Source organism: Tamandua tetradactyla, chromosome 16, assembly GCF_023851605.1.
Source record: "Tamandua tetradactyla isolate mTamTet1 chromosome 16, mTamTet1.pri, whole genome shotgun sequence".
In the NCBI taxonomy this organism is placed as follows: domain Eukaryota; kingdom Metazoa; phylum Chordata; class Mammalia; order Pilosa; family Myrmecophagidae; genus Tamandua; species Tamandua tetradactyla.
Window position 1 is genome coordinate 16807271 of NC_135342.1, and position 22195 is coordinate 16829465.

The window sequence follows — 22195 nt, forward strand, 5'->3', positions numbered from 1 at the left end:
GAAGAAGACATGGGCTGAACAAAAAGAAGAAATAGAAAATCTGAAAAAACAAATCACAGAACTTATGGGAGTGAAGGACAAAGAAGAAAAAATGGAAAAAACAATGGATACCTACAATGGTAGATCTAAAGAGACAGAAGCTACAATTAGTGAACTGGAGGATGGAACATCTGAATTCCAAAAAGAAACAGAAACTATAGGGAAAAGAATGGAAAAACTTGAGCAGGGGATCAGGGAACTGAATGACAATATGAAGCGCACAAATATACGTGTTGTGGGTGTCCCAGAAGGAGAAGAGAAGGGAAAAGGAGGAGAAAAACTAATGGAAGAAATTATCACTGAAAATTTCCCAACTCTTATGAAAGACCTAAATTTGCAGATCCAAGAAGTACAGCGCACCCCAAAGAGAATAGACCCAAATAGGCGTTCTCCAAGACACTTACTAGTTAGAATGTCAGAGGTCAAAGAGAAAGAGAGGATCTTGAAAGCAGCAAGAGAAAAACAATCTGTCACATACAAGGGAAACCCAATAAGACTGTGTGTAGATTTCTCAGCAGAAACCATGGAAGCTAGAAGACAGTGGGATGATATATTTAAATTACTAAAAGAGAAAAACTGCCAACCAAGACTCCTATATCCAGCAAAATTGTCCTTCAAAAATGAAGGAGAAATTAAAACATTTATAGACAAAAAGTCACTGAGAGAATTTGTGACCAAGAGACCTGCTCTGCAAGAAATACTAAAGGGAGCACTAGAGTCAGATATGAAAAGACAGAAGAGAGAGGTACGGAGTAAAGTGTAGAAAGAAGGAAAATCAGATATGATATATATAATACAAAAGCCAAAATGGTAGAGGAAAATATTATCCAAACAGTAATAATACTAAAAGTTAATGGACTGAATTTCCCAATCAAAAGGCATAGAATGGCAGAATGGATTACGACCCAGCAATACCACTGCTAGGTATCTACTCAAGGGACTTAAGGGCAAAGACACAGACGGACATTTGCACACCAGTGTTTATAGCAGCATTATCTACAATTGCAAAGAGATGGAAACAGCCAAAATGTTCATCAACAGACGAGTGGCTAAACAAACTGTGGTGTATACCTACGATGGAATACTATGCAGCTTTAAGACAGACTAAACTTATGAAGCATGTAATAACATGGATGGACCTAGAGAACATTATGCTGAGTGAGTCTAGCCCAAAACTAAAGGACAAATACTGTAAGGTCCCACTGATGTGAACCGACATTCGAGAATCAGCTTGGAATATATCATTGGTAACAGAGACCAGCAGGAGTTAGAAACAGGGTAAGATAATGGGTAATTGGAGCTGAAGGGATACAGACTGTGCAACAGGACTAGATACAAAAACTCAAAAATGGACAGCACAATAATACCTAAGTGTAATGTAACTAGGTTGGAACACTGAATGAAGCTGCACCTGAAATATGGTTTTTTGTTTGTTTGTTTGTGTGTTTGTATCTTTTGTTTTTGTTTTTTTTCTTTTTCCTTTATATATATATATATATATAATTAGTATTATTATTTTAATTCTCTTCTCTATATTAACATTCTATATCTTTTTCTGCTGTTTTGCTAGTTCTTTTCCTAAATCGATGCAAATGTACTAAGAAATGATGATCATACATCTATGTGATGATACTAAGAATTACTGAGTGCATTTGTAGAATGGAATGATTTCTAAATGTTGTGTTAATTTCTTTTCTTTTTTTTGATTAATAAAAAAATTTAAAAAAAAAAAGAATATTTCACGGAAAAGAAGGGAGCTAATATTCTGAGTACAAATAAATAAGTAAAAAATTTAATAGATGCCTTTGACTTTTGATTTGAGACCATTTTATTATGATTCACTAGGTATGGTTATCTTTGTGTTTATTCCAAATATACATAAACAGTATATTTATAAAGTGGAATGCTAACAGCAATGAAAATGAATGAACTAGAGTTATACACAAGAACATGGATGAATCTTAAAAACACATTGAGTAAAGGAAAAAAAATGCAAACATAACACATACTAGAATTCTCCATTTATAGAATGTTTGGGCAAAAGTAGACCACAGCGTCAGAAGTCGGGAGAGCTTAACATTTGCTAAAAGGAGAGCACTGAGGGTGCTGCTAATGCTCTACTTCTTGATCTGAATCATGCTCTGTGGGTGTGTTCACTTGCTGATAATTAATTAAGCTGTACAGGTATAATTGGTGTGCTTTCTGCAGTTATCTTATATTTAAATAAAAATATTTCTTTTCTACAAAAAGACTGTTAGCAAAAGAAAACAAAATCTGCTGTAGTTATCTTGAGGAAAGGTTACTATTATTGAAAATCACTGATCTAATTCCGTCTTCTTATTTTGCAGACTAGAAAACAAAGATCCAGATATATTAAATGCCTGATTCTAGGTCTCTGAAACAATTAGTAACAGACTTAGAAGTGAAAGGCTATTCTTGACTTCCAAATCAAATTCAGTCCATGAATTTGCCATAATACACACAATCCATCTAACTCTGATACCAAAGACTACGTTAATCCATTTACTAATTCAGTCGGCATCCTTTACGGGTCAGGCATTGTGTTGGATTCAGGGAGCACTTAGTCTACTGGCCTGCAGCCAGGGAGCGCTATAATAGAAATATGAACAGCATGTTGGGGAACCCATGTCGAGCGCCATTCTATCCTGAGTGGCTCATGGGTGCCTTCACAGAAGCGTATATTTATATATGTACTAGATATTCTAAGAGGCACATGTTCAGTGGCTCCATGTGTGGACTGCTGCCATACTTGGCCACATTGCTTATCTGCCAGGCAGTAGGACCGAACTACATGACCATAGGCCTATCACATGACCCTCTGTGCTTCATTTCCCTCATCTATAAAATGGCAATAAATAATGGGAACTAATATAGGAAAATTCTTAGGAAGGTGCCTGGTATATATAGTGGGTATCAAAGATGATAGGGAGCTCAGTAAAAGGATTGTTCAGAATTGCAACCATATGGTGATTGTAAAAAGGACACCTACTTTTTGTTTTTTTAATTGCCTATAGACATTGCCACCCCTTACTGACTATCTGAAGCAAATGCTCCCATTTTTCTACATCCACTAACTCTACACTGTGAGGCACATAGTAAGTGCTTGCTAGTATCATATTGTTTAAGTCTGTGTATTGGTTTGCTAAAGCTGCCAGAATGCAATATACTAGAAATGGAATGGCTTTTATAAAGGGAATTTAATATGTTACCAGTTTATAGTTCTAAGGCCATAACAATATCCAAACTAATGCATCCATGAAAAGATACCTGGACTCAAGAAAGGCTGATGTCTGTCACATGGGAAGGCATGTGCTGGCATCTGATGGTCCTTATTCCCAGTTGCATTGCTTCCACTTATAATGCTGGTGGTTTCTTCTCTAAGCATCTGAGGCCTTCACTTAGGTCCTCCAGGACACAACCCCGGGTTCTGGCTTGCTTAGCGTCTCATGGGAAGGCACATGGTGACATCTGCTGGGCTCTGCCCATGTCTAGGCATCTGCTCTCTCTGTTGGCACTGTAAGCATCTCCAAACAGCCATGTCTCTCTGAAGCAACTGTTCTCCAAGCACCTGCATATGAGGCTTCTCCAAAATGCTTCCCCTTTTAAAGGACTCTAGTAACTAATCAAGACCCACCTTGAATGGATAGGGTCACATTTCCATTCAATAGGGTCACAATTGGGTGTGTCACATCTCCATGGAAACAATCCACAGTTTCCCACCCTAAACAATAGGTCTGGCTTCAGAAGATTGAATCAGGATTAAAACATGGCTTTTCTGAAGTACATAATAGTTGCAAACTGGCACACTGTAGACAGCCATTTTGAAATCTTCTAGATGAACAAGAAAAGACCTTCTTGTCAGAGGAAAAAGCACATGCAAAGGCAAGTAGATAAAAAAAATAAAAAGATGTTCATTCAAACCATTAGTTAATTCCAAGTCAGGGAAAGTTTTGGGCTTTCCTGAAAAAAGCAAAACTTGATCGGCATCATAGACAGCCACTTACCATTTCACATAAAGTCCTCTGCCTTGCAGTTCGACATTTCCCCCACTCACCAGCATTGTGCTTGGTTGCTTTTCTGCTCTAGTGTCAGGGATGGTTTGAAGATATCCACACTTGAAAGCACAATTCTGCCAACGAGCTATTTCTATGCAGAGCTCCTCACTACACCAATGTGAGCGCCTTCTTTGATGGTAGGAATAACCGATTGCTTTGTCTTTAAGAGGATTCTTAATGTCAACACTCCATAGTTCTTCTCCGTGAGTGCAATTAGATAAAGGGAGGGGCAAAGCCCAGTTAAATAATTCATAAAAGCACAACTACAGGAAGAAAATTTAGCTTGGTTTTTCCATCAGTCAGTGACTGGGCTGACCCTGAGAGAAGGAATTTCTCCAAGAATTATGCACAACATTGAGGAATCCACACCAGAGATGACAGTCATCTTACCGAGGAGTCCCAGCAGACTGAATGGAGGAATTGTAGAAAATGTCAGATACCATTACATCATTATAGGTGATTTAGAAAAAAAATCAACCAAATAAGCAATTTCAGCCAAAATAAGCAATAAATATAATTTACTGTAGCAAATAAATATCACCTGTAATTGTAACCCTCTCTGACTTAGAAACTCTCCTAAGGAAAGGTCCCAAGATAGACAGTGATACAAAATAACAGATCAGGAACATTAATATTCTTTAGAACACAAATACAGAAACATTCCCAGTAGATGATAAAGATTAGATAGAAGAGTTTTTAATTCATGGATTGTCTTTTTTAAACTAGAAATCTCAGAAAACTATGTTAAAGAATTTGGACCAAATAAGAATTATTTTCAAGATAGTAAAATCCATTTAAAAACACTCCAATAGACAAGGAATTTATGATTCTTTAATTAGGTCAAATTATATAACCCAACATCATGATTAGGAACACAGTCTCTTAAGCCCTATTGCCTCAGTTTTCAGCCTGGACTCACCACTAGTTTTATGGCCTGGGGTATGTTATTTAGCTCCATGAATTTCAATTCCCTCATTTATGCAATGAGGCTAATGGCAGTACCTAACTCATAGAGTTATTGTTAAAATTAAATGAAGTTTCATTTCTGGGAAGATAGCTGACTAGAATAGATCAAGATTAGCACTACTCCACGGAGAAGTTAGAGAAGGGATAGGAGAGCAATTGAGGCAGCAATTCGAGAGTGTGGCTGACCAGGGAGAGCCTTCTGCACCACATGCTGCAGCCTGTTTGCAGAGACTGAGGAACTGAGAGGCAGAAAGCTGGAGCCTGGCACAGAGGTGCCAAGCCACAGAGCCCATGGGAGTGCACAGACAGGAGCATGGGGCTAGGAAGTAAACCAGGCCACATTCCTTGGGTGTGCTACCCTCACCAGTGTGGCCCCATGACTGGTGAATCACCCCACACCTAACACACCAGAACCCTATCACCAGCTCCCATTCGCTATGCTCCAGGCACCCCCACCCACCAGTCCCTAGTGCACGTATCTGCCCCAACCCCCACCCCACCTCTCCTGCACCCCTCCTGAGCACTACCTCCCTCTCCCTCTTCCCTGCAGACTGTTGCCAGTGTATAAAGGCTACGGGCACTAACCTCCATGCCTAGGCTACCCCCAACCCCATCCATAGTGTTGCACAGCCCCACCCCACCCTCCCTGAGCTCAGCACATCAGTTTACATCATTCCCAGGCCCATGCACAGGCACAGGCCCCCAATCACATCATTCAGCTCTGGGAGTCACACTTTACAGCAGTCCTAGAACTGCACATGCATACAGCTCTCAGCCTCATTTCCCAGCTCTGAGAAAGTGCTGACCTGTTCAGCCAGATCACATCTGCCCCCAATCTATGAAGGCGTAATGATGACCTGCTGCCACATCTCTATACATGCGCACAAAGGGCCCCATGCCTTAGACCAGTGCACACCAAGGTACACACCCAGACTTGTGCACCCACACAACTGTATCTTCCTTGGTTGCTGGGCACCCACATTCACAAGTATCAGCATAATGTCCCCAACCTGCACCCATACTGCCCTGAAAAAAATCACCATACTGAGTGTTCCACCCCATGCCCTGGTACCTGCTGAACAACCATCCTGCAAACAAAGGCCTTAGGCTACTGAAAGAAATAAACACCCATAGTAAATCAATCAAGATATTTACATGCCACGAAGAGAGAAGATGACTAAGAATATCACAATGCAGACACATATAACCCTGCCTAATGACCAAATTAAAATACCAGAGGAGACATAGACATTGGAACAACTAATCAAAGATGTTTATGCAACTCTACTTAATAAAATAAGTGGGATAGCAAATGACATAAAAAAGGTCAAGAAGACAGTAGAAGAGCACAAAGAGGAATTTGAAAGAATAAATAGAAAAATAGCAAAAATCACAGAGATTAAAGACTCTGCTGACCAAATAAAAAGTATACTAGAGGCACACAACACCAGATTTGAACAGACAGAAGAAAGAATAAGTGTTACAGATGACAGGATAATTGACTTCAAAGACTCAAAACAGCAAATGGCAAAAAAAAAAAAGATGGAAAAAATTGAATGGGAGCTCAGGTAATTGATGGACAAAACAAATATAAAAATCTTTGGTTTCCCAGAAGGAGAAGAGAGGAGTAAAGGGATAGGAAGAGTAGTTGAAGATATAATGGGGAAAAATTTCCCAATCATCATTAAGTACATAAATATACAAGTCAAAGAAGCCCAATGAACTCCAAACAGAATAAATCCAAATAGGCCTTCCCCAAGGCACATACTAATTAGTTCATCAAATGTTGAAGAGAAGCAGAAAATCCTGAAAGTGGCAAGAGAAAAACAACCTACTATATTCAAGGAAAATCAGATAGGACTGGGTTTCAGACTACTCAACTAGCACCCTGGCGGTGAGAAGGTAGTGGTATGATATATTCAAAATCCTGAAAGAGAAAGACTTCCAGTTAAGAATTCTGTACCCAGGCAAATTGTCCTTCAAAATTGAGGGAGAGATTAAAGTTTTCACAGACAAAGAAGTTCTGAAAGAATTTGTCAACAAGAGACCAACCTTACAAGAAATACTAAAAAGAGTTCTCCCAGCTGAAAAAAGAAAAAAAGACAGGAGAGGGAGGTCTGGAAGAGGGCACAGAATTGAAAAGCAACACTAAGGGTAATTTAAAGAATACGAAGAGAAAGAGGTAAAAGAATATATAGATCTTACAAATAAAATTAAAAAGATAAGATGATGGAATCAACAAATGCCTTTTCAGTAATAATTTAGAATAATAACAGACTAAATTTACCAATTAAAAGATACAGATTGGCCGAATGGATTAAGAAACATAATCCAGCTCTTCACTGCTTATAAGAGACTCATCTTAAACACAAGGATACAAACAGATTGAAAATGAAAGGATGGAAAAAGATTTTCCATGCAAGTTGTAACCAAAAGAAAGCAGGAGTTGCTATACTAATATTGGACAAAGCAGGCTTTAAATGTCAAGACATCACAAGAGACAAAGAAGGACATTGTATACTAATTAAAGAAGATAAAACAATCATAAATGTTTATGCTCCCAATCAAGGAACTCCAAGATACATGAGACATTGCCAAAACTGAAGGGAGTGATAAATGTTTCAACAATAGTAGGAGACTTCAACATACCACTCTCCCTTATAGATAGACAACCAGACAGAAGATCAACAAGGAAATAAAGAAGTTAAATAACTTGATAAATGAATTAGATCTAACAGACATATATAATCATTGCACCCCAAAGCACAAGGTTACATATTCTTCTCTGGTGCTTATGGAACATTCTGCAGGATAGATCATATGCTGGGACACAAAACAGGTCTTTATAAATTTTAAATATTGAAATTATTCAAAGCACTTTCTCTGACCACAATGGGATAAAACTGGATCTCAATAACCACCAAAGAATGAGAACATTCACAAATATATAGAGATTAAATAACACACTCTTAAACAACCAGTGGGTCAAAGAAGAAATTGCTAGTGAAATCAGTAGCTACCGGGAGATAAATGAAAATGAGAATACAACTTATTGGAACTCATGGGATGTGGCAAAGGTTGTGCTGAGAGGAAAATTTATTGCCTTTAATGCCTATATTAAAAAACAAGAAAGAGCAAAAATCTAGGACTTAACAGCAAACGTGGAGGAACTTGAGAAAGAATAACAAACTAATCCCTAAGCAAATAGGAGAAGAGAAATAACAAAGATTAAAACAGAGATAAATGAATGGAAGAACAAAGAACAATAGAAGAAATCAATAAAACCAAAAGTTGGTTCTTTGAGAAAACTAATAAAATTGATGGGCCACTAGCAAGACTGACAAAGAAAAAAAAAAGAGTTGCAAATAAACAAGATCAGAAATGAGAAGGGGTGCGTTACCACAGACCCTGAAGAAATAAAAGAAATCATGAGAGGATACTATGAACAATTATACACCACAAACTAGACAACTTAGATGAAATGGACAAATTCTTGGACACAGAAACAAGCTACACTGACTCAGGAAGAAATAGAAGATCTCAACAAACCAATCACAAGTAAAGAGATTCAATTGGTCATCAAAAATCTTCCTACAAAGAAAAGCCCAGGGTCAGATGGCTTCACGAGGGAATTCTATCAAGCATTCCAGAAAGCACTAACACCAATCCTGCTCAAACTTTTCCAAAAAATTGAGGAAAAAGGAACTCTACATAACTCATTTTATGAAGTTAATATCATTTTAATACCAAAATTGGGTAAAGATGCTATAAGAAAGGAAAACTATAGGCCAATCTCCCTAATGAACATTTTTTACAAGCAAAAATTCTTGTAAAATATTAGCAAATTGAATCCAACAGCACATTAAAAGAATTATACACCATGACCAAGTGGGGTTTATACCAGTAATGCAAGGATGGTTCAAAACAAGAGAATCAATTAATGTAATATAGCACATTAACAAATCAAAAAGGAAAAATTACATGATCATCTCGATTGATGCTGAAAAACATTTGATGAAATTCACCATCCTTTTCTGATAAAAACACTCTGAAAGATAGGAATCAGAGGTAACTACCTCAATATGAAAAAGGGAATATATGGAAAACTGATAGCCAGCAATGTACTCAATGAAGAGAGACTGAAAGCCTCCCCCCTAAGATCAGGTACAAGACAAAGGTGTCCACTGTCACCGCTATTATTCAACATTGTGCTAGAAGTTCTAGCTAGAGCAATCAGGGAGGAAAAAGAGATAAAATGCACCCAAATTGGAAAGGAAGGAGTAGAACTCTCATTATTAGCAGATGATATGATACTACACTTGAAAGATCCTGAGAAATCTACAGCAAAGTTACTTGAGCTGATAAACAAATTCAGCAAGGTGGCAGGATACAAAATTAATGTGCAAAAATCAGTAACATTTCTATACACAAGCAATGAACTAGCTGAGGAGTCAGTTAAGGAAAGAATTCCATTCAAAATAGCAACTAAAATAATCAAACACTAAGGAATGAACTTAACTAAGGATGTAAAGGACTTGTATACAGAAAACTATGTAACATTGCTAAAAGAAATCAAAGGAGATCTAAATAGGTGGAAAGACATTCCCTGCTCATCAATAGGAAGGCTAAATATAGTTAGGATGTCAATTCTCCCCAAATTGGTCTACAGATTCAACAGAGTACCAATCAAAATTCCAACAACCTACTTTGAAGATTTGGAAAAGCTAACTACCATATTCATCTGGAAGGGAAAGAGACCCAGAATAGCTAAAAGCATCCTAAGAAAGAAGAACAAAGTGGGAGGAGTAACACTCCCTGACTTTAAAACCTATTATAAAGCCACAGTGGTCAATACAGCATGGTACTGGAACAAAGATAGAAGCATTGACCAATGGAATCAAATCAAGAGTGCATAAGTAGACCACCAAATCTATGGTCAACTGATTTTTGGCAAGGCCCCCAAATCCTCTGAACTGGGACAAAATAGTCTTTTCAATAATTGGGCATGGAAGAATTGGATATCAATTGCCAAGAGAATGAAAAAGGACCCCTATCTTATACCCTACACAAAAATTAAAGTGGATCAAACACCTAACTATAAGAACTAGTACCATAAGCTTCTAGAAGAAAATGTAGGGAAACATATTCAAGACCTAGTAATAGGAGGTAGCTTCCTAAACTTTACACCCAAAGCACAAGCAACAAAAGAAAAATAGATAAATGGGAACTCCTCAAAATCAAATGCTTCTGCACCTCAAAAGACTTTGTCTAAAGTGTGAAGAGGCAGCCAACTCAATGGGAGAAGATATTTGGAAATCACATATCAGACAAAGGTTTGATTTCCTGTATATACAAAGAAATCCTACAACTCAACAACAAAAGAACAAACAATCCAATTATAAAATGGGCTAAAGAAATGAATAGGCATTTTTCTGAAGAGCAAACACAAATGGCTCAAAAGCACATGAAGAGATGCTTATTTTCACTGGCTATAAGGGAAATGCAGATCAAGACTACAATGAGATACCACCTCACTCCTATAAGAATGGCTACTATTAAATAAACAGGAAACTATAAATGTTGAGAGGATGTGGAGAAATTGGGACACTTATGCACTGCCGGTGGGAATGAATAATGCTGCAGCCACTATGGAAGACTGGTGGTTCCTTAGGAAACTAAATATCAAGTTGCTCTATGACCCAGCAGTAGCACTACTTGGTATTACCCAGAAGAGCTGAAAGCAATGACAGAAACAGACATTTGCACACTGATGTTTATGGCAGCATTATTCACAATTGCCAAAAGATGGAAACAAACCAAATGCCCATCAACAGATGAGTGGATCAACAAAATGTGGTACATATATACAATGGAATATTATGCAGCAGTAAGACAAAATGACATCCTGAGGCACATGGCAAGATGGGTGAACCCTGAGAACATAATGCTGAAATTAGCCAGACACAAAAGTCCACTTTTACAATTAGCATAAAGCTATAATGAGAGGCTTATAATACAGAATGTAGGGGACTTAGAGATACATAGAATCTAGAGGTGGGTGAACTGTTAGTTAATGCGGTTGAACTCCAATGTAAGGGAATAGATAGAAGCAAAGGTGATTCTCTTGTGGGTCTAGAAGTAATATTAACACACTGAACATGAACAAGATTGAGAGGGGTTGTATAGACATACATGTCCCACTGACTCACACTAGAAATATGAATGAGTTCTCATAAAAATTACTTCAAAGATATGATTCTTATAAAAAGACTGTTTAAGTCTTGTATAAAGAGTGTTTAAGTGCAGGGGGAAAACTGCCATTGCATTCTATGAGCTGTGCTCAAAAGGAAACTATCAGCACTACCACAGAAAAAGCGGAGGTAAATAATGGATTGAGGGACAAGAGTTAAGAGGAGGTTTAGGTTTCCTGTTTGGTGAGGGTGTGTTTATTGGTTTTCTGTCTCTAGGGAACAATGAAATTATCTAAAATTGAGAATGTTAATTGACTGTGAACTTTGGGCCATTGATCATGTACCTGTGCTGAAGTGATGCTCTAGCAGTAAAAATTGTAGCTAACTTTAGTAAATTAATAAAGTACAAACTGTATTTTAAGCAATCTTCCAAGTGCTTTATTTTGAAATTTCATTTAATTATTTTTTTAGCTTTTTTATTGTACAGTATAACATATATACAAAGCAAATAAATAAAAAAACAAGTTTTCAAAGCACTCTTCAACAAGTGGTTACAGAACAGATCCCAGATTTGTCATGGGCTACCATACGTTCCTCTCATATTTTTCCTTCTAGCTGCTCCAGAATATAAGAGGCTAGGGGGCTTAAATACTTTTTTATCATCACAATCAATTTTTTTCCTTTCTTTTTTGTGAACAGTAACATATGTACAAAAAAGCTATAAATTTCAAAGCACAGCACCACAATTAGTTGTAGGACATATTTCAGACTTTGACATGGGTTACAATTTCACAATTTTAGGTTTTACTTCTAGCTGTTCTAAAATACCAGAGACTAAAAGAGACATCAATTTAATGACTCAGCATTCATATTCATTTGTTAAGTCCTATCTTCTATGTATAATTTCACCATCACCTTTGATCTTTCCATACCTCTCATTGGGGTTGTTTGGGCTATGGCAATTCTAAATTTTTTGATATTGAAAGAGTCTGTCACTAATATGGGGTAGGGAGATGAAACTATCTGATGTTCTGGAGAGGCTGGGGTAGGTTTCAGGATTTATCCGAGCCAGCTACTCATCTGGAGGTTGTAGGTTTTTGGAAAATTATTCTAGTGCCTGAAATCCTTGGGGAATCTTATATATAGCCCTAGGTGTTCTTTAGGATTGGCTGGAATGGTCCTGGTTAGGGGCTGGCAGTTTATGATAGGTAGCAAGTTCTACCTGAAGCTTGCATAAGAACAATCTCCAGAGTAGCCTCTCAACTCTATTTTAACTCTCTCTGCCACTGACACTTTATTAGTTATGCATCTTTTCCCCCTTTTGGTCAGGATTGAATTATTGATCCACGGTGCCAGGTCTGGATTCATCCCTGGGAGTCATCTCCCACATTGCCAGGGAGACTTTCACCCCGGGATGTCATGCCCCCCATAGGGGGAGGGCAATGATTTCACTTGCAGAGTTGGGCTTAGAGAGACCGAGGCCACATCTGAGCAACAACAGAGGTCCTCCAGAGTAACTCTTAGGCATGCCTATAGGTAGGCTAAGCTTCTCCAGTACCTGCATAAGCTTCACAAGAGTAAGGCTCGTGATTGAGGGCATGGCCCATTGATTTGGGTGTCCCTAAAGTCCCTGATGGTAAGGTTTAATAGTTCCATAGTCTTTCACCCTCTCAGGGGACTTTGCCAATACTTTTTGATTATCTACTTAAAATACTCTAGGATGTTTCCAGGCATTATAATAATCTATACAAGATTAAAGGAACTCTTTCTTATTCTATGCTTCCTGTGTTTCAGTTGTTCAAATGAGCTGTGCAGATAGGTTGAATTAGATTATGCACTACAAAAATTTCAGTTCCAGATCAAATAAACCTTTCTTCCATTTGTCTCAAAAAGTATGCATGTTTCTAAAATATAGACACTGTCTTCCTTACCCCTATGTCCTGAATTACTTTAACCCCAACCTGTTTGGCTTCATTCTTATCTCTAAATACCACATTATATATATATATATATATATATATATATAAAACAGCCTCTCAAAATACAGAATTAATAATCACCACTCCAGACTTAATGTGTCTGCTCTAAAAATTTACAATCTAGACTCTGTTTTCTCATAAGCATTTTCTAAAGGTGACCATACCATTGTTGTTTTTTTGTTTCTGGCTTATTTTGTCTCACCAAATGTCCCACATGTTCATTCACATAGTTGCATGCCTCACAACATTGTTCCTTTTTGTAGCAGCACAACCTTCATTAATAAGTATGCACCATTGTTCACCAATCTACTTCTCCATCAGTGTATCTTTCAGCCACCTGCATTCATCAGGCATCATGTAGAGGGCCCAAAGTCCCTTGAGTCCCTACTCAAGGGATGGTAAGACCCTGGTAAAATTTGAAAAACCAAAAAAGTGTAATTCTTCCTGATGGAAATCCTAGGCAAGGACCTCCTGAATCCTGTGCTGCTCTCTGAACTAGAATAATTTATGCCACATTCATTCAGAAACATCAGGCTCTAGGAAAGTCAAAGGAAATGAAAATCTCCCAAGCACCTTAAGTGTAACATGCCCCAAACTCATTATCTTCCTTTCCCCTCCTACCCCCTTTCCTATGGCCTACTCTTCCTCCTCTAGTTCCTCCTATTTTCTGTATCTCAGGGAAGATCATAACCACTCAAGCAGGGGCCCAAACCAGACAACCAGGAGTCAACTTGCATTTCACTTTCTTGCCTTATTTCTCATGTCCAATCCATCACTACAGCCTATAAAACATGCCATGCTGTTTTAGTTTCCTAGGGCTCTCATAACAAAGCCGCACAAATTGGGTGCCTTAGATGATAGAAATGCATTGCCTCATAGTTCTAGTGGCTAGAAATTTGAGCTCAAGACATCAGCAGAGCCATCCTTCCTTTGCAGCCTGTAGGACAAAATCCTTCCATGACTCCTCTAGCTTCAAGGGGCTCCAGGAATCCTTGGCATTCCTTGGTTTGTGGATGCATCATTCCAATCTCTGCCTCTGCCTTCCATGGTTGTCTACCTTCTATGTGTCTCCATCTTCACATGGCATTCTTCCCTTTAGGCCTCTCTTCTTCTCTTCTTTTCTTCTAAAGACACCAGTCATACTGAATTAAGGGCCTTCCCTACTCAAGTATGACCTCATCTTAACTATTTATATTTGCAATGGTCCTATTTTCAAGTAAGGTCACACTGTAAGGTATTGGGGGTAAGAATTTCAACATATTTTTGGAGGAGACACAATTCAACCCATAACACTTGGAAATGTTTCATCTACTTCTTCCCAGGACTGCTGCTGCCCCAGGTCAGGTCCAGATTATTTCTCAGTTAGACTGTTGCAATAACTTTGTTTCTACCCTCATTCTAAGCCATTTATTCTCTACAGAATTATCAGAATAACCTTTCAAACTTTCAAACTACCATAGCATATCCCTCTACATTTCTCTACCTGCCATGCCCCTGTTGTTCTCACCACCCTTAACTCCTGCTATCTCCATAGACCCACTTTATGCTCCAGCCAGAAAGAATCACTTCAGGTTCCCAAGTCTCTGAACTCCCTTCCACCTCTGGGCCATGACACATGCTCTTTCCTCTGCCTGGGATACCTCCATCATTTTGTCTGTCAGGAAATTTCCTACTCAGCCTACAAACACTGTCAACTCTTGAACTTCCCCTAAAATTGTCAAAATGGTAATATATTGATGATTTCATTTAGTTCAACCTAAAATGTGTATCTTTTTATTTAATCTTAGCAACATAAAGGTAAATATGTTATTATATTCATTCTATGGGTAAGAGAATTGAGGCCCAGAGATTTTAAGTAATTTTGCCCAATGTCATACAACCAGAAAGAAAGGGAGCCAGGGCTGCCTAACTCCTGATACTCAACCGGAATCATATCCTGACTTCCAGAACTCTTTGTTTGGTTGGTTAATAAACTCATGAGGATGTGGGGGCTCCCTGAAGATATTATGATGGTTGCCTAGCATAAAGCAAACTGACATTCAGCATCTCTGGGGAGGACAAATTCTGATATTCATGCATAAGTTGAAGCAGGCTTCCTGACATCAAGCAAAGGCTATAAAGACTGAAATGAATTAATAAGGAATGTTATAATTTCCTTCAGAGCAAGGATTCCTCTCCCCAGTGGAGGATAGATTCTCATCTGTCAGAGATGCTTTAAATATAATCCTTCATGAAGGTCAGCAAGTGGGACTCGCCAAGCCCTTCCCAGATGCCTTAAAATACTTGGACACACTGGCTTAATGTGGCTCAGTGCATGGCCTGAAAATGAGAAGGTGCTGTTCCCCAGCCATTAGTAATCCCTTCCTCCTTTAAACCCTCACAGCCCTCTGATCCTACCTCCTTTGTGACATATGCAGTGACTTCTGTAGGCTGTTTTGCCTTCTGCTAAAGGAAAACTTCTCAAAATCATGAACCACATGTGATTCATTTGTCATCCCCCATGGTGCTTAACCCAGTGCTTAATGCTATTTTTCGAAATTTGATCAAATGGAGTTTCTTTTCTCCCAAAATAATCCTGTGGTATCAATTGAGAAAAATTCCATGATTGCTGTTTAAAGCCTATTATCAAAACTGACAAGTCATACCAGGAGAAAAAAGCTTTCTTAGGTGTGTTTTCGGATGCTCATTTTAGATAAAACCTTTTCCCCACTTTTCAACATCATTTTTAAATATGGTCATTCAGATATTAATTATTTCTAGGTAAAAAAGTACAAAAGATGAGCCAGTATTTTAGTCAAAAGGAAAGAAATTTAGGTAGAGTACTAATAGAAAAGAGAACACCTACATTTCTAAGTAAGTGTCCAGCAGTTCCCAATTAAAGTCACTACCAACTCAAAATAATTCAAATGGAAATAGTTCATTCCCATAATTGTCACTCCACTGAAGCACAACCAATAAGCCCAATAAAAATTTGCTATAGACCTTTATTATCAATAAAAATAACAACTTCACTTGTACAGAACATTAAAGTAAAAAAATAAATAAAATTTTCAAATAGATTGCCTCATTTGAATAGCCCTTACCACTCACTTCACCACTCTAGAGGATGTTTGTAGGGAAACCATGGAGCAGACAGATGAAGAAATCACCTGAGTCACAAACCTAGCAGCAGCAGCAGAATTTAGGTTGGAATCCAGGTATTTTCCCAATTCCAAATCTCACGATGTTTCTACTGCATCTTTCTGTCCACGTGGCCAATCTTAAAAATAAAATAGCATTTCAGCTCATCAATATAGAAAGCCAAGTTCCAGAGAAAGTGACCAATTTTCAAGAGGAGGACCAATTTTGATAGTTGAACTTAAAATTTGATTCATCAACTCTTATAAAAATACCAATAGCTAACATTTATTGTGCACTGACATCATGCCACTGTATGGTTTTACAAGGTCATCTTACTCAATCCTTACAACAAGGCTGTCAGTTTGGTCTTCTTTCCATTTTACAAATGTCAAACTGCAGCTTACAGAGATTAAGTAACTTTCTGAAGTTGATCAAATTGGGAAAGTTAAGTGGCAGAGCTGTAATGTGAACTCACATCAGGTAAATTCAGAGCCTGGATTCTTAAACACTGTGCCAATCTGCTACATCAGTGGTTCTTAGAGCTTGGTCTATACAGGCAGTATCAACATCCTAATCATTTGTTATGAATATATATTCTCTTGCTATGCCCCTGGCCTACTGAATCAGAAACTCTGGGTATGGGAACCAGCAATCTACATTTTTATAAACTCTCTCGGTGATTCTGACACATAATGAAGTGTATGTCATACTGAAAGGGGAGTACATAGTAACCATTTTACTCATGTGTTTTGTGCTTCAGAAATGAAAAAAAGGTAGTGAGAGAAGTTGAGGATAACTAATAAGATTACTGAAGAACTTCCAGGGGATAGTAAGGCCAAAAAGATAGGGATTAACCTTAACTAGTACATCCTGAAGCTGAAAACAGCAATGCTGAGCAATTAATCAGGCAAAGTGTTACACTATAATCAAAGATCAGGAAACAATTCAGAAAGAACTAAATGATACAGAGTTTATTAATGCATGGTATTTTGGTTTGCTAATGCTGCCAGAATGCAATATATAAGAAAGGGATTGGCTTTTACAAAGAGGATTTATTAGGTTGCAAATTTACAGTTTCCAAGGCCTTGAAAATGCTCAGATTAAGACATCAGCAAAAGGCCAGAAACCCATGCCCAAGGTTTCTCTGTCACATGGGAAGGCACATGGCGACATCTGCTGGCCCTTTACTCCTAGGTTTTGTTGCTTTCAGCTCCTGGTGGCCTCCCTTCTGAGTGTCTGTCTCCAAGCATCCCCAAATATCTGTCTCTGCTCTCTTAAAGGACGCCAATAAGCTGATTAAGACCCACCTTGGTTGGGCAGGGCCACACCTCCATGGAAACAAGCTAATCAAAAGGTCCCACCAAACAGTAGTTCTGCCCACACAAGACTGGATTAGAAAAACATGGTTTTTCTAGGGTACAAAATGTTACAGACCAGCACATTTGGTAAATGATCATTAATAAAACGTGACTGTTAAAAGAAGGAAAGAGATGAATAATCAAAGGAGGAAATGCCAGCTGTAGAAGGAACAACTTGTGGTCTTAAGCACTTGGAGAATTTACAGGTATGGACACAGAATCAAAGGATCAGAATTAAAATTAGCAGCACTACTACCAGTACAATATGCCATGAACTTGATAGCACTTTTTATACAAATCCAAGGTAGTTACAAAGATACTATGCACTGGTTAATGAAAACTTTGACTCGGCTAACATTTCAACTGCTAAAAATAGTGAATTTATGTAATTTTAGCAGCATATTGTTTGGCATTGAGACCCATCTCAGGTGTGTAAACAAGAAGTGGCCTTATAGTAATTGCTAAAACATAGAGATTAATTGACTTGGAATTCTATCTGGCCCCTCCGGTTATTCCTTGGATTTATCTGGCAATGGCCTACATTGACCCATAATTTTCCTAAAGGAGTAACTTTTCACATGAGCTTCCAAAGAGAGAAAAAGAGAAGAATCCAAGAGCATGTCATTCCAATATCATTTTTTATCCCCTTTGGGGGCCTGCTTTTTCAAAGTGCAATGTGGAGGAGTGGGAAAGTGATATGACGAAGAAAATCTAAGAATACTAAGACTACTAGCAAGATAGTATAAAAAGGAAAGGGATTCTAAAAGAGACACCAGATGCCATTATACAACAAAACTCTGGGTTATTCCTTTCATTTGATGGTTAGTATTTTGAGATCTTTTTTTCTTTTCCCTCCCTCACTTCTTCAAAAGGAAGCAAATCAATGAGAATGCATTCATGGAAGCTGTCAAAAGAAATATAAAGTAGTAAAATTGTCTAAATGCACTTAAGCAGAGGACATCAGAATGTCCATGGAAAAAAAGGTATGCTGTTTTCTAACTTACAGCTTTGCAGCGATTCTCCATCCTTATATCACTGAAAATTAGCTAAAATGTATTAACTACTTACTATAGGCCTAGAATAATTTGAAATTTGTTACATGTATTATCTCCTTTAATCTTCATGGCAACTCTGTGTTTGTGCTATTGTGGCCTCCATTTCACATTTCACAGGTAACAAAATTAAAGGCAGAAGGTTAAAGTTACTATGGTACTTAGGCTCCCAAAATTGTCCCATTCATTTTCCCTTTCCTAAGTGCAAGCTGCTCCTTTTATAAAGAGGTGGTGCTTAAATTCCCTCCCCTTGAATCTGTGCCAAGCCTAAGACTGCTTTTACCAATAGAATGCAGATAAAGAAATATTCTGAGCCTTTCAAGCCAGTGATTAAAAAGACATGACAGCTTCTTCTTCTTGGGAAGTCCAGCACTAATAGTGTGAGGAAGGCCAAGCAATGAAGTGAAGAGGCCCTTGTGGAAAAGAATCAAGGCTCCTGACCAATAGCTTCAGCTAAGCTCCCAGCTAATAGCCAGAACCAACTTGCCAGCTATTTGAGCAGACCATCTTGAAAGTGGAACTTCCAGCCCCTGTCAAATCAGCCCAACCGATGGTACATGGAACAGAGAAAAGCTGTCTCCACCAAGCCTATATTGCAAAGTCATGGTTGTCTTAAGCCAGTGGATTTTAAGGTGGTTTATCACAAAGCAATAGATAACTAAAACATTGACTAACCAAGGTTACACAGTGATCTGATCCAGCATCAGGCAGGCCGTGCCTTTAACTCTCAAGTATATTAACAATCAGCAAACGACGGCACACAAAGAAAGGATTCAAATCAGAGGAAGATGTGAATGAAAAGATGTTCCTGCCTGGACACTTTATACAACAAGGAATTACTGAGAACCTGTGCTATGATTCTGAGCTCAAGGAATTCTCCAAGCAAGGCTACGAGGAAATGGTGGAATTGTTGAAAAGTAATGTAGAGATGCTTGGAATCACTTTGTGACTTGATTTTTACTTTCACCATAAGGCAGGGAATTATAGAGCAAGATTTGGCATGAGCTGGGGTAGGGGTTAAAGGAGAAGGTGTATTTAGAAGTACAAAGTAGACTTGCATGGCAGAACAACATGCAAGGCTTCTGCAAATATATGGACAAGAAGACAAAATATGATAAATAGGTATTAGGAGAAAGAAATTTCTGTCACTCAAATTTCTCTCTAGGCACACACACACATACGGTTTTAGTGGGTCTCAGTAGGAAGTTGATCTTCCACTCCTCTCTACACCCTCCTCAAGAAAGCAAGGAGCAAGGCTCCAATTTTCCTGCCATTGAAGTCTAGTGATGAGCAGAGATTTTGCTCCTACCTGATGGTAAAGAGATTGAATAAGCTGCTGTGAGTGAGATCTAGCTAGCACTTTACCCTTCATGCCAGTAGAGAGCTGAACATCCACACCCACTTGGCATCAGCCAGACAGAACAAAGAGGTGCAGGGCTGGGGTCATTGGCTCTTTATGTCCCCCCTTAGCCCCCCTTGGTGTCATCAATGCTCAGTAGGGAACCGAGCTTCCACTCCACCCTGTAGCAGCAAAGCTGTGTGATTCAGCCTTCTGTTTCCCCCTCTGTGGTATCAGCAGGCATGGTGGAGAGTTGATCTCAGGCCCCCACTTGGAGGAAGTGGGGCAGCGTGAGTTGGTGCTGCACTTCTCTGGGAAGGCGTCAGGAAGGGCAGAGGTTGGAGTTGAAATTCCATCCCACCATCTACAATGAGGCAATATGAGTCAGTATTCCACTTTGGTATTGGCAGAGCCCACTGGGAAATGATGCATAGACACCTACCCAGCCCTGGAGCTACACTTCAGATGGGTTCCTGCCTGTTAAAAACAGAAGATTAGATAGCTTCCAGGGTCTCCTAATGCAGAATACAAAATGCCCACGATATAATTGAAAAAGATCATCATACCAAGAACTAGGAAAATCACAACTTAAGTGAGAAAAGACAATCCACAGACACCGACACCAAGAGGAATCAGATGTTGGAATTCTTTTGACAAGGAATTTAAAGCAACCATGATAAAAATGTTTCAGCAAGCAATTACAAATTCTCTTGAAACAAATGAAAAGAATAAAACAACTAGCAATGTTATTTTGTTGTTGTTGTTTCTAAGACTATGTAACTGGCAACTCTGACTATGCCATCACTCTTCTTCCTCAAGGGACAGAAGTTATTTACTCCACAATGTCAAGGAAGTTTTATCCAGCTGAAAATATTTATAGTGGTGGTCGTTTTTCTCAGAACAATCTAAGAAATTATTATGCAATTGAATCTTCCAAAGAATCTACCTTCTAAAGATCATGCACAACATATGACCAAAAGTTAACTCCATTATTTCATGTTAATTGCTTACCCATTTCCCATAACTTTCATCCCATGTATTGGATTCTCAAAACTTAAGAATCCCCTAATAAAAATTCTCTACAAAATGGTAAAATGGAAGAAATGATATGTTTGGCTTGGCTGAGTTTTGTTTACCCTCAACAATGATAAAATGTACTCCCTTTCTTCTGAAGAAAAAATTTGTCAAATGTTTGCTGGGGGATAAGACCTTAGAGAGAGAAATGTTTCCAAAGACCTTCCTTCAATGAATTTTATGTTTGTGTGGTAGGAATCAAAAGGTGCCCCAAGGTGTACTTTTTCCTAATTCCTGCTATAAAGTTTAACATTACATAATTAGTCTTTGCACATGAAATATTTTTGATCATTAAGCATCCTCTCTTATAGTGAAAACACTACTACAAGGAAATTAATCTTAATAATGAGTGCCCTGTTCAGACACAGAAAACCTGAGTGCTAATCTGACGTTCCTGCTCACTGACAGGTGTGACTTTTCAGGCAAGTCTTTTAACCACTCTAACCCAGTTTTATTATTTGTAAAATGTGGATAATCCACCTACCTGGTCTTCTTGTCAGGTTTAACAAGAAAGTAAAATAAAATAATGCATATGTGTGTGATTAATAAATGTACCAAACTATACAAATATGAGTGATTATTATTAGCAGATAAATGCAGAAATTAGTAGAATTTTGTAGAAACTCGTTCTCTTAAAACTCATGTAAAAACTCTTCAGTAATAAAATACGCAAATAGGATTTTAGGGGCTTCAAAGGAACCAGTGGGTATATCAGAAAGGACTTGGAAACCATGAGAGGGACAGAGGGAATTTGCCATAGACAAATTTGGCCTGCATCACAAATTATCGCTGTAGAAGAATTTAATTGATGGAGTGGTTGCTCAAGTCTGAGAGGAGGTGACTAGCTAATTTTGCACATTACACAGATCGAGGATGTGGGGAACCTCCAAAAATGCTAAAAAAGTAGAGATCCCACTCAGTTAACACTACCCCAATTGTAAACGTTTCCATCCCCTTTCCCCATAATTTATTTTCCTTAAAAAGTTGCTCTCTGTTCTACA

The 22195-nt window shown here is 38.3% G+C and overlaps 1 long non-coding RNA gene and 1 pseudogene across 2 annotated transcripts in view; one reads left to right on the top strand and one right to left on the bottom strand.

Moving 5' to 3' along the window:
- LOC143658989 (uncharacterized) overlaps positions 1-3927 on the bottom strand; it is a 54653-nt gene extending 50726 nt beyond the window's left edge. The window contains exon 1 of the long non-coding RNA XR_013163397.1: positions 3328-3927. This is a non-coding gene — a long non-coding RNA (uncharacterized LOC143658989). The remainder of the gene's footprint in view (positions 1-3327) is intronic.
- The window catches only part of LOC143658983 (multiple C2 and transmembrane domain-containing protein 1-like), a 484136-nt pseudogene that overhangs the window by 53865 nt on the left and 408076 nt on the right, over positions 1-22195 (top strand). The window lies entirely within an intron of this gene.